Here is a 6,834-nt window from a genome sequence, read left to right on the forward strand (position 1 = left end):
GTCGTTACAGGTAAGATATCGCATTCCTCCGGACTGTTATTGTTTGTCACAATATCATCCTGCAGGGTTGTTTTGGCTCCTGCACAGCTCCCTGTGGAACTCCTCCACCACCTCAACTATCCTATCCATATTGGTTATGACACTGCCTTCCTTGTTCCTTAATGCGTGCATTCCATTTTTACCCATCCCCAAGTTTGCCTTTGCAGCTTTTAGGTTTCTGACGCTTTTTAAAACATGCTCAATTCTTTCTATGTTATACCTTCTGACGTCAGCGACCTTACGCCTATTAACTTCGAAATCTCCACTAGCTCTGTTTGTCGGTTGCATTTCAGGATTTCATGGTTTGTCTTCTCTTAAGATTTTTCGCTTCCTGAGATAGTCTGCCAGTTTCCTGTCGAGTGACTATACCTCCCACTTCCAGTGCACAATCTCTGACGATACTAGTAAGATTATCGTTCATTGTGTCAACTCTAACACCCGTTACCTCTTAGTGTCTCGAATGTATTCTGACGCGAAACTCTGAGTTCATCCACTTCCCCTCTCACCACTTAATCAATATATGTCTTCTTGCGTATCATTTTTCTGACTTTGCTTTTCTAAATCTAGGGGAACACGAGCTGTTACCATTCTATGATCACTGTACCGGATCTTGCCATTGACTTCTACATTTTGTACAATGCCTGGGTGTGCCCACAGAATGAAGTCTATTTCATTTTTAGTCTCGCCACCAGGTCTTCGCCACGTGTACTTACGGTAAGCCCGTTTTCTAAAAAAGGTGTTCAAGATCCGTAAATTATTACGTTCTCCGAACCCTAATAATAACCTCCCCTGGCATTTCTAGAGCCGATGCCATATTCCCCATTGCATGGTCTCCAGCCAGTTTCTTGCCTACTTTGGCATTAAAGTCGGCCATCAGAATAGTGTACTGTGACTTTACTTACTCTACACCTTTATAGAAGCATTCAACCAAATGATCATCACGGCTCGATGTAGGCGCATAGGCCTGTACCACCTTCATCTTGCATGTTTCGTTAATATTAATTATGATACTTCCCAACTTCTCCACGACGCTATAGAAAGCCTTTCCTCAACAGCCTGAAAGTCCATTAAAAAAAAAACATGCGGCACGGTTTCGTACCTCTGACCTTGCGAGCTCAAGTTAAAAGTGCTTTGGATGGCCCGCCTTCTCCTGCGTTTATTCTTTCTCAACTTCTTCCCGTCTCGCTCAAATTTGATATTGTTGGTTTCAAAGTGTCTGCATTGTCGGAGCTTTGCTGATTTCGAATGGTCACACTCCTACTTCGATGTTTCCTATCAACTGACGAGCTGCGCGCCCCTGTTTTCCAAACTAATCAGCTACTTCTATGTAATTGTTAATTAAAGTACATACGTCGTGGGTAGTTGGAGTGACTAAAAATTGAACGAGAAATGTTTTTAACTGCTAAAAAATAGACAAGTGCTGCCTTTAAGGCTATTTTGTTGGCATTTGGAGAAGTAACTAAAACTCTCGTAATTAGATATAGAAGTAGACAGACCACTATTGTATGTGAATACATTAGTGCCAAGAAAAGAATTAAAAAAGAAATTTCGGGGGGAGAGGTGTCAGCAACCCTCTCAACCCCCTCCCCCCCCCCATTACGGCCCTGGCTCCATACAATCGTTGTCGAAAGAAACGGAGAAATAAATTAAGACTTTACAAGAGACGCGATAAGAACACGACCACACACGCACATACAATGGCTCAAACACAAGCGTCATTATATGTATGGGTGATTGTGTTTTTTTTTGAGCACCGCTTCAATCATCAATCCTTAACTGCCAAAATTACTTGACCTCCCGTCCAGTCATGTGGAGTGTGGACGGGACAAGGCATCTGTACTGGGGGTCATGCTAACGACTGGTCACCTAGCCATAGAATACCTTTCGCGAGAAGTCACAAACAGGTTCTCTGCGTTAGGTATCTGTAAATGGCGGCCACCACGACTTTTTTTAATCGCATTAGAGACGGTCACTGTAAATAAGGACCAGGGTCGTTTCCTCCCCACTCTCTTCTGTTCGCCAGTCACGCCAAGGAGGAACACAAAGGGCAGGAGAGGGCACTATTCTATTGTCGCAGTTTCTTGCTTCACGCATTCGAGCAAGCGTTCACGTGGCAACTCAACCAGCTGGTACGTCAATATGGCGACCACAGAATTGTAAACATGACTCCTGTTCTGGATGCCGAAAGGTCTTATTACATTTTTATCCTCTAGCGGTCGGCGTATTTTTATTTAATTGAAGTTATATATACGCTGCGACTCGGCGGCCGAAGCAAACAGTGCGTATTTCTGGCACTAAAGTTTAAAGGGTTTTCACAGGATTCCCGGACAAAAACTTCAGAAAAAAATAAAAACCAGCCCGGAGATACCAAACTACACAAATCACATATTACGACGCCAAAGTAAAGACAACGTGCGTTGCCATCTTTCATTTTAATGGCCCGAATCGGCAAAGCCGAATCTCAATTTGTGCGGCGCAGCTAGAACTTGACTAACGTCAAACCTTCGTTCGATTCACCTGCGACAATCAGAACCGTTGCACGGCGGTGCACGAGTTGAGAAATCGTGCAGCGCGAGTTCAATGGTTCGGACGCAGTGTAAAAAAAAAAAAGGTGCGCGAGATGGTGCAGTCCTTATTTTTGTTCAGTTTATATTTACGCCGTCCACCCAACTTTGACAGGCGGCACGCGTGAAGCGCTAGAATCTTGGCCAAGCATATGTGGCTACGGCAGCACCACGCGAAATAGTTGAGGTCGTTCAAGCAAATCGAACGAACCTTTAAAATAAAATCAAAATGAAAGTTTGACACTTACCGGCTGGTCGGTTTGTCTCCCGTCATCAGCGCTCTTGTGGACGCCATCAGCAATTTGAAACAAACTTGCCCCGCTCTGTCAGAAGCCTACCAGAACTAGCGATGTCTCTGATAATTAGTGATTTGAGGTTAGATAAGATGATTATAGTGATAGCGATAATGGTTCACGGTCAGCGGAGACACCGAGGAGCAGTTCGAAGTTACACTCTAGTGCCGTTGTCAGTTACACTCTAGTTCCATATAACGGCACAAGGTCGTAGTGGGGCGAGAGATGGAGGACGACTGATAACGCACCTTCCCGAGGTGCACTCTGCTTGCTCCGCCCAGACGACCGAAGCACGCCCTATCGACTCTGCGGCGAAGGAAATAGTCCCAAGCACTTGGCGATGTTTTCCGCCGGCGGAGTTACGGTTACATCAGCCTCATGATGTCAGATCTACAATACACGCCCATTAATGCAGGCTTGTGTACATCCACCACTTAACAACGCTGCTACATCGCGTTATTCACCAGTGTTGCCAATCAAGCGGTTATCACGCAAAAAACTTTCCTGTACCTTTTATGTTTAGCAGGCAAACTTATTTTGGTGGCCTGCAGCCTCGCTAGTTATTTTACCGGAGCACGATTTTTTCTGAAAGGATGAGAATCGCCTGTGCTCGCATGACCTCACTGAAGTAAACGTGATCAAATACATGAAATAAGCTTTCCCCAAGCTTTCGCAGAAGGGCAGTCCGCATTACATGCAGATTACATGAAGGAGGGAAGTATTACACACAAAGAGGCAGTCAGAGCCAAAAGTTTCAAAAATTTATCGGTTATATTAGGGCTCATAGCTTCGCGTCAAGAAAGCATTTCTCTCTTTGTTCTACTAATGCTTTTTTTTCGAATTTTATCCATGTCGGGCACAAATATTGAATTTAGCGGTTTAGAGCCGGTTGTGAAGGCTTCTGTGGTGATATAGAATTGTTTTTGACTTGACAACACTGCCAGCCACCATAACCGCACAAATTCGGCCGTCTGCACAACTCAAATTTCTTCACACCTCTGACTGCGGTCATAAGCAGCCGATAAGCGACTGAAGATTCCTTTTAAAGTGAGTTCGCACCTCGTCAGTACGAAGAAAGCCCACAAGTCACCAGCCGAGAAAATGAGAAAAAAAATGGCGATTGCCCCACAAAGAACTAGTAGGCTTCGTCCTCCCGCTTGCTTTGTGGATGGCCGGGAGAGATAATCACAGATGAGCCGAAAGAGATTACAACCCAGTCCTTCACGAGGATCACAACATATTGCGGATGAAAAGAAAAATATTCTGAAGAAATGGGATGGGAAGGGGGGGGGGGCGGAACCAGAAACCTCAGTGCGAGGCATGCGAAGCATTAACCCTAACCCTAACAAGCCTAACCCTCAGCTTCAACTGCATTCAGCCGCCAAGAATTTCGCTTCCCGCTTTAGAATTGGGGTTGCTCTTGAAAAATTTCAATCTTGCATGCAGGCGTACACATACAGACACACGCATGAATGCAAAGAATGGATAAACAACCAAAAAAAATTCTGGCTACGCCAGTGCTATTAATTCCGTTGTGCGAGGGTAGATGGACAATGAATCATCAGTTTCCTCAGCAAGCGATCGAGGAAACATTTAGCGCTTTCAAAATTATAAATGATTGTGAGTGCTAAACAACAGCATGCTGAGAAACAAGATCCAAGGGCCGGAAAAAAATGAGGAAAAAAAAAATTTTTTTTGCAGCCACACGAAGTCAGGGAAAGCTTGTCTAAGTTTCCAAACACTTTTGTATATGGGTGTAGCGTCACGAACGAAATTGTTCAGAAAGAAGACGGCAACAAAGAGGTGCATTAACCTTTACTTTGCGTCCATTTCAAATATAAAGCCATGAAAATACCACACGTTACCGACACAGGTCGGCAAAACAGTATACTGCTTGTGATGATTAGCACCACTATAACTCTGGTCTTGCTAACATTGCGGAATGATGTAACACATGGGATATGACACTTAACAAAAATAAGACAGTCTATCATGGTTTCTCTCACCGAAAAGCTCCCCTTGTCTTTACGTACAGGCTAGGCTCATTACCACTGCATGAGGAAACGCTATACAAGTACTTAGGTGTCACTCTCACAAATATTTTACCGTGGAATATAAATATAGATATTTGGTCTTCTGCATACCGCGAATTGTACTCTTTAAACTTGAGCTCAAACAGACTCCTGTAGCTGTAAAACTACTTGTTTATAACACCCCATTTGGGCCAAAACTTCATGATGCATGTGCTGTTTTCGAAATTTTTACTAAAACAAACATTACCGCCCTCGAAAATTGCAAAAAAAAGCTGTCATGTTCATTTTTTTAAAAATTTCTCCGTATGACTCTCCCACTGAACTAACGCAGCCTAACAGCATTCCATGCCTTGACACTAAGGCAGAAAGCTGCACGTTTACAATTTCTTTATTTGCTATGGAATGGGAAACTAGGAATGAACCCTTCATCTTATCTCTCATCTTCAACATCAAGAAATACTTGTCACCATCATTGTAATTCTTTGACACCATATTTTAGGAAAACAGTTTTATTCAAATTTTCTTTTTTCCCACGCACCATAACAGACCTAAATGATTTTTTGTCGCCTTTGATCACATTGGGATCATTGCGAGTTGCGATTGCTTTACCTTTTTTTTTGTCACCCTGCTTATACCTGTATAAAGTCAGCAGTATTTAATAAATAAAGATAGAAAGAGCTCACTTGGACTAAAACTTACTAAAATATTCCTGAGCCAAACTCACTTGGACTCACTAATTAAAATTTTCTTCAATTGGACTTACTTGGACCCAAACTCAACGAAACACCAGAACTCACTCGAACTATGACCAATGGCTTAATTTCAGTCTCAGTGAGTCCGAGTGAGTTGACTCATGAGCGACTTCACCGACTTAAGGTTACCAATAACACTCGCCCATAGCAAATACTACCAACTAGCCTGCATTGATACCCTTGTTTCAAGTCCACAAGGTCGAGGAGTATCAAAAAAGAAAAAAAAAATCATTGGTTAATGCACGAGTGTACTAGAAAATCTATTAGGATTTCTCGCCAGAAAACAAATTTACCTGGCTCTCAGAACTTTACAGATATGTGACATACTCTGCTGCGGATCAACTGAGGAGAACGATTAGAGTACAGGAGGTTAGGCTCTGATATACACATGTATGCTCTTGCATTTGTTTTGTCACATCAGGATCGCTTAATATATCTCTATTTCATGCCGTTCTCTTAACATTTATCTTTCTATTGCCAACGTTAAACTCCTCCATTGTAACAACAACCTAATACATGTCTAATCGCCATAGTGGATGAGAACTTAGTTGTTGAAGGCAGCAAAAACCCAATGACGAGTGCATTCAGTAGATAAATTTGCACATTTCACACAAGCTGTGTTTTCTCTTGATATTATACTGCATACCACTCCAGTGACTGCAATGATACCACAGAACGGAGGCATCCTCTAGTACATCTCAAATACTTCTATCTGAGAGAGAGAGAGATAAATAAATCTTTATTTCAAAACAGTGTTTCGAGCGATATCTAGTATCACCCTAAGATGGGAGGGTTCCCTAGTCCAGGAAACTTCTCCCTTCGACTGCCCTCTTGGCCCTGGCGACGAGTTGTCCCTGGTGATTCTGTTTCATGAGGACGAGCATGGCCTCCCACAATTCGATTACGTGGTCACCATTTGTTCTTTTGAGCCTCAGTTTAGCTAATGCTTGGTTCTATGCTTGCGCGCGAACATTTTTACCTTCACAAACATGTGGAGAGTCAGTCCATCAATAAACATGCTATGGCTCCTGCTAAACGGTTGAGCCCCTCAAAACAGTGTCCCGAAATTGTTACGCAGCTGGCATCGCTACTAGAGCGGAATATGCAGCCCGGATCATGATATCACTATGAGGTGCACATTCATTTGTGCAGG

This window comes from Rhipicephalus microplus, chromosome 5, assembly GCF_043290135.1.
Source record: "Rhipicephalus microplus isolate Deutch F79 chromosome 5, USDA_Rmic, whole genome shotgun sequence".
NCBI lineage: Eukaryota > Metazoa > Arthropoda > Arachnida > Ixodida > Ixodidae > Rhipicephalus > Rhipicephalus microplus.